At 42.9% G+C, this 10,449-nt stretch overlaps 1 protein-coding gene across 1 annotated transcript in view; it reads left to right on the forward strand.

The window, feature by feature from the left end:
* Window positions 1–646: 646 nt before the first annotated feature.
* The window catches only part of R3HDM2 (R3H domain containing 2), a 112,883-nt gene continuing 103,080 nt past the window's right edge, over window positions 647–10,449 (forward strand). Inside the window, 1 exon segment of the mRNA XM_042449769.1 lies at window positions 647–776. The gene's annotated coding sequence lies outside the window, so the exon portion shown is untranslated.

The following is a 10,449-nucleotide window of genomic DNA, read 5'->3' on the forward strand; positions in this document are numbered from 1 at the left end:
CAGCCCATTGTATTTGCTCCCTATACTCTATCCTTTCAGACCAACAGAACAATAGTCATTTGTTGAACATATTGCAGTATGAAGGTGGCCATCCCCCACTCCCTCCATGGGCTTTCTTTTGTTGTTGTTAATGCTGCTGCTGCGGGGCAGATGAGCCCATCAAGTGGAAAAAATTGGCATGCAGCTATTAGAATTTGAACATCAAGTGGATGTAAACAGCTGATCCATCTGCACAGAGAGTCCTTACCAAACAGGTTTACATGTAGCTGTCTCTGTCTTTTATCTGAGCACAGCTTTGTGGGGAATGATATTTCTGTTTAAGTGGGGCGATCTCCCTGTGTTGTCCTACTCAGTGGAGGGAAAGGGGGCTACTGTGTCTTTAAAAGCCTTTCTTCAGCCTTGCGGAGGCAGTTCCACTCAAGTCTTTGAATGAGGGAGAGAGAGAGAGAGGGGTGTGTGTGTGTGTGGAAGTGGCCATTGGCAGAGCTCTCTGTGCCATCTCTTCAAACAGCTGGGGTCTGCTTCATTCTGAGCCGCATGTCAGAGTAATTAGCTTGCTGGGGCTGTGGAGAAGGGCATTCCCGTTTTTTGTTGGTTTGAGGTTGGGGAGCTGGGAAGAAGGGGGGCAGGCAAGAATGACAGTGGGGAGAGGAAAAGAGGATTCCGAGAACCAAGGTCTCCTGTCGAACATGCCTCTGGTAACTGTTCATTGCTTTGAGGTCTCTGTTGAGGAGGGGAAATAGATGACCTACTCAGAGTGCACAGCTTCCACCGGGGTGAGTTTATTTTTAGAATGAAGTTTCTGATGGGTTTGGAATGGTGTTTGAAGTGGAGGGGGGAGAGAAACAAGGAGAGAAATCAAGAGGAACCTGTCAGTTTTGCAGTGGATCTGTTTTTGTAATTTAATTGTACTGCTTTTTATTTAGCTGGAATGTCAGCGATGAGGGAGCCTGTTTTATTATTGATGTCCACCCCTCCCCAGATTGGTTTTTCTTCTGAATGGTACAAGAGCCTGTCATTCTGTGTCTTCTTTCCCCTGCACTGCCTGCTTCACCAGTCTTGCAGGGTCTCTGTGGCTCCTGTGTCATCAGTTTTTCTGTGATACGCTGTGCATCCATTCACCTAGAGGGAAGAAGGGAATCCCCACAAACATACGCAGCAGCTCGTTTGTGTCATTAAGGAGCTCACCCTGCTGGACTCCACTGAGCCGGTTTTGCAGTCATTTTAGCTCCTGCTTGGTTTTGAGGATGGGAAGCCAAGCATCCCACATTATTCTCATTCATAAACTCTTCACTTGTTTATGTAGGTGGGGGTGAGGGTTATTTGGAGCCAAGAAAAAGGATGTCTGCTGTTGTGTTAGAGCAGCCAGTTGGTCAGCTGGCTGCCTGTATGCCATTGAACACAGTTGGATTAAACACAGTTGAATGCCTTTGGGTTTTCTTCTCTCTTTGCCTTGCCTTGATGGTCAAGTTGGTTTTTATGCTGGACTAGGCTAGGCTCGCCATAAGGGATTCCTCTGACGTTTGTTTCAGTCTTCCTCTCTTCACTACATGTTTCAGATTGCTGGCTAAATTCTTAAGCCTTGCCTTAAACTTTAAAATTATATTAAGAGAGGTATGTGTGTGTTTTAATCAGAAAGATAGAAATCCTACAGATACTTTTCAGAAGCCAAACTGAGCTAATTTATAGGCTTTGGGTGGGGAAGAAAACAAAACTGAGAGCTGCCTTGTTATGTGGCTTTGTCATGGGTGCTTTTGTGGCTGTGCTGAATCGCAATTGCTTCAGCAAGTGGGTGGATTTTTTTCCCTTTCAGTTTTGTCCTTGTGCTTATGAAACCAATATTCAGCAAAGGAAGGAAGTAGGAGTGGGTGGGCAGGATCGCTGTCGGTTTGCTTTTCCTCCTGTCCTTTTCAAGCCCCACTTCTGGTAGATGGTCCCTTCAGTGGATTGGTAGCTCATTTGAGAGCAGGTTTCTTTTTTTTTTGTTTTCTATTGAGGATATGATTTTTGGGTCAGTTTTATTGGTGTATTCATTAAGCATGACTATGACCAGGGCATTCCAGGACTGCAAGACTGTGAGTCATTGATCTTTCAAAGTGGCTAAAACCTTTGTGGGGCTGGGGGGAGATCTGAAAGGGAATTGGAGGTTTGTGTGTGGGCTACTGTCTCATTGAAGCTGTCCTCCTAATAGTCAGCACATACTTTATAACCCTTCTTTGCCATTAAATGATAGTTCAGTTCTTTTGTGTCTTCCTTCCCCTACCTCTCCATCTCATTTTTTTTTGTTCTCAGCTCATTTGCATCTTCAGTGAGAGGTATCCTACCTGTTACAGGAGAGCAGAAATCAATGAAAAGTTGGCCATGATACATTTGTAAGCATTAAGATTATTGAGCTTGTGAAAGAGATGCTGGGCAATTTGATCTCCTTTGTTCACATTTTGCTCTGGGTTACACAGACACTCAGACCTCTGAGTGGGAAAGAGTTAAGGACTATTTTTATGCTTGGGCATAATTTTTTTCCATTCCAGAAACAGGCAGCTGGCCCTGTGTTTGAGAGGAACTGCTAGCCCCTAGAATCCCCACTTCGCTAACCTTTTTGTGTCTGTGTATGTGGAAGAAATAAGGTTACAGGGCTATTGAGAACTCTGCCAGGGAGAAGCAGTTGTTCTGCAGGTAAGGAAGAGTTAAAGGAATTCCAGCACTGTGTTGCACATCTTGACATTACAGAGGAGGTGGGTAATTTTCATGCTAGATTTTCAGGAAATCCCCATGGTGGACGAGCCGCCTTAATCGTTGCCAGGAGACCAATTTTGACGTCACTGTCGGCAGTTCCCGTCTGCATGTGGGTGCAGTTTAACAGCCTTCAACGGGGAAACAGTAGCTGATGTGAGACTGGTAAATACTTGCTTTAAGAAACAAACCAACCCAAACATCTTTTTAAAATTCTCCTTAATGACCTTGTTTTGCAGCTGTGAACTGCGTAGGCTGAAAGCAAAATTGTGGGTCTTAGGGGGTGATTTTTTTAAAATGTTGATGCCAGACTGTGGCTAATGGCTAGATGGAAAGGGATTCTCTCAAGCATTTTACGTCATCAGTGGGAAAAGCCCTTGCTTTGTTTTGGTGCATCCCCCAAATAGGAGGAGCATGGAAATGGGTGGGGTGTGTTGTGGGTGGTGGTGGTGGGAGAAGAAAAACCTTTTATGATCTTCAGCAAACCTTGAAAATAAATGGAGAATAGACAGAATAAATTCACCCTGGTTTCTCCCTTATATAACCTCTGGGTGGCGGGTGGTGGATGGGAGAGAGAAACAAGATGCAAGATAGCTATTTGTAGAATAACTCAAGACTCTCATTATTTTCTATCCTGTATACCGGATCCCCCCCCCCCCGGTCTGTCACAGTCCAGAAAGCAAGAAATAATGAAAATAAGATGTGTTCCAGTGCGGTCTCAGGCTCTTTATTTTCCAGTGCCTTACACAGTCTGATCCTGGAAGAAGAGATGAGGACTTACATGCTTCCTATGTCTTAATTACATTTGGATCTTAAGGTTTATTATGTCAGACATTGCACCTGAAGTGATACAGTTTTGTCTTTTGTACATTGGGGGATAGATATCATGTATAATATATAACCAAACTTCTGTTTTTCCTAACATTCTCTTTTGTTACTCCCAGATCATAGTCTGTTGGATGCCCTCAATACATTGCTTAAATGCTTCGTTTTACTGGTGGTGGTAAATTGTTGCTTTTGGCAGACATCTTCCCCAGAACTGTATGTATCTAAAATTAAACCTGAGATGTGGCCTCATACAGTACCCTGTGTTAAAATAGAAAACCATTGTTCATCTTATGTCTTCATTGTAGCTGTATGGACATTAGCCTGGCTGGCTTTCTTTAGTTGGCAGCAGCTATGTAACCCTTTAAAGGTGACATTGACAGAAATTCTTAGTCACTGTCTAATGATCATTGTTGATGAAAGGTACTGCCTGAAGCACCCATCACAGTGATGAACTTTTGAAATCCTCAGATCTGTTGTGACATCCGAGACTGAAAATGTGTTGGACTCCCATATCTTGTCCTGTTATTCACAGTGAATGATGGTATCCATTTACTGTTTTGTATTTTGCTGGCAATTCCTCTTCTTCTTCTTCTCCATTCCCAAAGACTGTCCATGTTACAATGGAATCTTAAGATTCAAACAGTGTAATTTTTATTCAAAGAGATCCAGCGTGGTGTAGTGGTTTGAGCATTGGACTATAACTCTGCATATCAAGGTTTGAATCCTCGCTCAGCCATGGAAACCTACTGAGTGACCTTGGGCAAGTCGCAGTCTCTTAGCCTCAGCGGATGGCAGTGGCAAACCCTCTCCAAAGAAACTTGCCAAAAAACAACAACAAACAAAACTGCTTTAAGGTTGCCATAAGTCACAAATGACTTGAAGGCACACAACAAAACCAATATTTTTTATGCACAGATATCTCCACTGGGGTATATTTTGTCAGTTAGCAGTTTGGACATAGGATTTAATTGGTTCAAACTGTGTTAATAAAAGTACTTCAGAAGTGCTCCTGTTGGTTGCTGTTTTAAGTACTGTACAGTCGGCCTTTCTTATACATGGATTTTTTATACACAGATTCAAGCATCCATGGTTTGAAAAAGTTAAAAAAAAAGTATAAATTTAAAATATCAAACTTTGATTTTCCATTTTTTATAAGGGACACCATTTTGCTATGTCATATTTAATGGGACTTGAGCATTCACAGATTTTGTTATCCACGGGGGATCTTGGAATCAAGCCCCAGCGTTTAACAAGGGTCCACTGTACTGAATTACTATATTGAAATAGTTTGTTTTATTCTCTAGCTGTCCCCTTCCTTGGATGTTAGGCAGAGTCTTGTCATGGGCTCTGTGGCAACTGACAAAGATTCTTATTGAGCAGGGACGCTATGCCTTAAATCAAGTCTGCAAGTCATAATTCAAAAAGCCAAACACACCCCACGTTCGATGGTAGCCCAGCAGAGACTCAATGCATCTTCCTTGTTTGCTGCTCAGGATTTAAAAATGGGCATGGGTTTGGTGATTAAGATTAGCATGGTTACTTGGCTCCATTTAGTCTGGTGTAATGTAAAATGAATCGAAGTGAGAGCCACGGTGTTGTAGTGGTTTGAGTGTTGGAACAGGAATTTGGAGGCCAGCATTCAAATCCCAGCTTGGCCATGGAAGCTCACTGGGTGACCTTGGGCAAGTCACACCCATTCAGCTGTAAGGAAGGCAAAGGTAATCCCCCTAAACAAATCTTGCCAAAGAAAACCCTATGATAGTTTGCTTAGGGTTGCCTTAAGTCGGACATGATTTGCAGGTATACAACAAAAATGACAACAAACCTGAATAGACCTTCCTCAAAGGGAAATCACTTAGAATTTCATAACTGGTTAAATTGCGTGGCTATAAGAGAATATATAAAGTCCAGCCAGCAACAACTTTTTTCTGCACAGTTTTTTGGGGGTGTTCAAAGCCCCCAGTTTTAGTACAGTTTGACCCCCCCCCAAAGTAAAAAAAGGTAAAGAAATAGAAAACTCTCACAGCAGTTGACAGTTTCATCATCAGAGATGAGTATGTTGGCAAATACAAAATGTTACTTCATGAAGCAGATTGCTCTGTTAAGGCTTAGGCATTGAAACGTTAATATTTTCCCAGCATTATTAATGTAGGATTATAAAAAATATATTTATCCACACATAAAACAATACATTTTAACTGTTTATTTCAGAATAAACTAGGAGTGGACAACTTCAGAAGCTCTAGTCACCAGTTTCCTACTCATACAACCTTCTTGGGGACTGCCAAATTGTTCCAAAACAAAACAGAAATTGAGGAGTGGTCCAAGGTCCAATTACAGTTTTACAAAATGGCTATTGTCAGTATTCATTTTAAACAAAGGTGACTTGCAACCTATGAACTGCTCTTGCTTCCACAGGCTTCCAACCATCTTCCCTTGATCTGGCACTCTCAAGATGTGTGAGACTTCAGCTTCTCAAATCTCTGGAGCTGTAGTGTAGCACATCTGGATGACATCTGGTAGGGGGGAGGCTGTTGTAAGGCATTCTGTTTCAGGGCACATGGATAGTGATGAGCCTCTTTGCTCCAAGTGGCCAGCTGAGGCAATCAGTAGGGTCAGCACCAGTAGCACAGTCCAAAGACAACTTCATGTATCTTTGTCCTTGCCATTCCTGGACTCCCAGACAGCTGGCAAAAATGTATGTACAGTGGTACCTCGGGATACGAAATACCCAGGTTACGAAATTTTCGGGATACGAAAAAATCCCATTAGAAATCATTGTTCCGGGTTACGAATGTATTTTCGGGTTACGAAGAAAATTTTTGGTGCTTTTCGGCGCTTTTTCGCACGAAACGCGGCTTTTCCCCATTAGCGCCTATGGCAATTCGGCTTACGAAGGCTTTTCGGGTTACGAAAGCGGCCGCGGAACGAATTACTTTCGTAACCCGAGGCACCACTGTACTCTTGACAGGGCTGAAATGAGGATACTTTGCTGGTTGACTATCACCAGATGATAAATCGTTTTAGCTACCTAAAACTTGGGCCATCGAGAAATATAGTTAATATAGTATTGTATTTTGTTACAAGCAGAATTCAGTAAAATTATACTGTTTGGAGCAAATGGTCTCAGTAGCAGAACTCCTTGGCACATTTTATGTATTAGTTTGGGTTTAAGGTTCAGTGGACTAATCCTAGTCCTCAAGCCACCAGATGCCAGCCCCAGGGATTTTTCCAGGAAAAGAAGAAACAATTGCAACTATTACTTTGATGCTGGTCCTTGGCACACTGGAAAAAATAATAGTACACCCCCAATAGCTTGGGAAATATCGATATCATTAATCTTTGATCCCTTTTCTACATTACTTATGCATTTATGCTTCCCACAATTCTTGCTAATACTCTTTTTCTCCCTTCTCAGTTCTTTAATTTAAGTGTATACCAGGGAACTAATAATAATACTTTCTTGATGTGGAGCATATCCCCCCCCCACTTTTTTTCTTTTTGTATGGAAGCTGATTCAGATAGAAGAGATCTGAGGTTCTGACAGATATTTGTTCGTTCATCTATTCATATTGTTTTCCTCAACAATAGTGACCACTTCAGTGCTGTTTTCAATTAAATAAACATGAAACAAATGATGCAAAGTGTGGCTAGTGCCTTCCCCTTCTAATGCGATAGATAATTGAATGCGTTCATGATATACTGTGGATGCATTGGTCTGATCTGTGCATGCTGTAGAAATGAGTCTCACTGAGCTGTTCCATTTCACACTGCAAATGAATATCACATTTTAAAGTTTCTTCCACTCCCCTGATTGCAAGCTGAGAACTACTACAACAGTGAACTGGCTGGGTTAGAACTTTTTCCCATGGTGTGCTAGTTCTTTACTTGTATTTTTGTTAACATGGGGAGAATAATTAAAATGTCTTCCCCTCCCATTTGTGTTCTACTAAGATCCATGCTGCTTTTCAGTTTCATTATGCTGTGCCTACATAATTATAGTGTGCATATTCTAGTTTAACTGCCATGGCTGCACCCAGTGGAATCCTGAGATTTACAGTCCAGGGACATTTAGACTTCTCAGCCAGAGATCTAGTGCCTCATCAAAACTACAAACCTCAGGATTCTGTAAGATGGAACCATGGCAATTAAAGTGGAATAATAGCATTATAATTCTGTAGTGTGAATGGGCCCCCTATCTTAGATTAGTACAGTTCCACAGACGTGACTTCCATAATTATACTATGATGGACAGAGGGAGCCTGGTTGGAATTCAGCAGATTTGTCAGTTTAAAACTAGACCTAAGTCCCCCTCCCCCAACTCTTATCAGTAGTTCACTTTTACACATATGGCAGGAAACTAAAAAAATAAATAAAAATGCAGATTACACTGTGGCTTAGGCATGCTGCTTCTACTGATGTCTTCCACATGCACATATCTTTCTCTCAAGTAAAGTATGGGCCCAAATCCGTAGACCTCACTATTTTGTATATTCAGGGAATAAGAATATGACCTACCTAAATACCCTAAAAACACCAAATCCTGTTTGATCTTAGAAGCTAAGTAGGGTCAGCCCTGGATAGTACTTAGATGAGAGACTGCCAATGACTTCCAGGTGCTGTAGGCTATATTTCAGAGGAAAGAACTGATAAAATAATGTTGGAGTATTCCTTGCCTAAGAAGACCCTACAAAATTCATGGAGTCGCCATAAGTTGACTGTGATTTGATGGTATGTGTGCACGCACCGGCACACACACACATACGGTCAAGAATATGTCACAATTTTAACTCGCTGACAACAAATAGTTGCTGTATGCAGTACTAATTAGAAAAGGTACTGCAGTTGGGTGTCAGAAGAATTATTCAATAGTGGTGGTGTGTGGTTTCTCTTTGGTCATTCAAGCTATTACCATTCTAACAGCCACTCAGGGGACCGAGTGTGAAGTCACTGTTGAGCCAAAGTAAAGTCTCTTCTGCCACAGCATGTTGTCAGTGCAAAGATGGATGCAAGATGTTCCTGCAATATCTAGATAAAAGGAGACCATGCTTCATTTAACTGTAATAGAGCAGAGGTAATGTTTATATAGGGATAAGAATGAATGAAGTCTTATGTCTTTAGTTGGTTGTTGGTTTCCTTTGAGGAAACTGGATTTTTTCCCCCTAATGCAGAATGAGCCGTAAATGTTTTCAGTGGCGGGTTACAGACGGGCAAAAAGGGGTGTGTTCATGACGTCATGAAGGTAGAGCCTTCAGACGGCCCTTACCTGAATGCCGCCATGAACACACCGCCCGCACGCCCCAAGCGGGAAGAAGCGGCATTAAAAAGGTGTTGCTTTTCCCCGCTTCTTTTCTATATAGTATGCAGCTGCGCATCTCCGTCTGTAAGCTGCTGCACCGGTACGCCAGAATTGCTATGCCGCTAATTTAAGTTGCCCATTTAAAAGCTCTGTGTCTGCTGCATCGCATAATGAGTCGGGGTCCTGGAACATGCGCAGTTTGCAGTCAGGCTTTAATTGCAGCGTCAGCTGCCATGCAGGTGTGGAAGCTGCAGCACAGCTGCAGCACATTTTAAGACTTCTAACCCTAACCCTAACCCTAACCCTAACCCTAGAGCTGCATGTACTTTAAATATTTACATATGTACAAAGGAGGTGATGGGGGATGGCAGGGGGACAGCGGTGGCAGCGGTGACAGCTGTGGCTGTGCATTGCAGATTCAGCAAGAGCGCGGGGACCAAAGGAGAGGAGGCATCCATGATGCTGGTGACATTGGCAACGTGCAAGCGGACAAGGATGCCAACACCAGCTGATCACTAGCTGGCAGGAGACCACCTTTGTTCTTGGCCAGGGCGGGGGAAAAAGTTTAAAGGGGCTTGGGTGCTTTAAATGTGCACATATGCTTTCTGCCGCCAGTGCTGAGCGCCGCAGCTGCGCAGCTGCGCATCCGCCAGCTGGCAAAAGAAAAAAAAAAGTCCCGTTTTTGGCCACCCGTGAGGAAGCTGCCTCTCTCTTTGCGGCGTCCTCCGAGGCGGCGGTATGGAAACTGCGGGTCAGAAACGGCCCCAGGTGAGGCGTCTTCACTGCCCCCCATGTGGAAGCCCCATACACCTGAGCCACGCCCCCGGGGCGGGCGGTCTGGAGGCTCCGTATTCAGCAGAATACACCTCCAAGACGTCTTCCCCTGCCCGTCTGTATCCCGCCAGTGACTCACTTGTTAAGGAGTAGGGACAGAAAATAACAGGCCAATTCCAGAAAATTGTCTATTGTAGTCTATGATTCTTAGAAGTAAGAGAGACTCTCTTAAGAACAGGGAGTAGCTTCACTAGGTGGCTTTATTTTATTTATTTAACAAAGTCTATCCCAATAGTAGCTGACACATTTGAGCTGTCTGGCCTTGATACTGACAAGCATAGCATTCATATAGCCAGAAGGTAGCATACTAGATCAGTTTAGACCAAACATAGACCAAACTCTGATTCAGATATTTATTTCAGAGTCCAAAGAATTTTTTTTGAGAGCTGAGAGCCTCAGTACTCACTTTCCTCTGGGACTGTTGACTGGAGAATTGGTTCTTGAGAAAACCAAGTATGAGGTTCTCAAGGCTTTCAAATCAGCATCACACCCTGCAATCAATACATGCTAACATAATCCAATGTCCCTTGAGGAATCTTTCCATTGCGGTTCATAGAGATTTATAACACTTTGAAATCACAGTATACTTTGTGGTAATTTTGAGGAGTGATCGAGTTTAACCAGCCCTGGAAAGCTGCAGGAGTCTTTTTCTGTTTGTACTGTAAGAATTGCTAAAGTACAAATTGGCTCTTGATGTATGTCACAAATCTCCTGAAATGGGTTGAGCAACTTGGCTACTAAGTGTACCTACTTGCCTA

This window comes from Sceloporus undulatus, chromosome 2, assembly GCF_019175285.1.
Source record: "Sceloporus undulatus isolate JIND9_A2432 ecotype Alabama chromosome 2, SceUnd_v1.1, whole genome shotgun sequence".
In the NCBI taxonomy this organism is placed as follows: Eukaryota; Metazoa; Chordata; class Lepidosauria; order Squamata; family Phrynosomatidae; genus Sceloporus; species Sceloporus undulatus.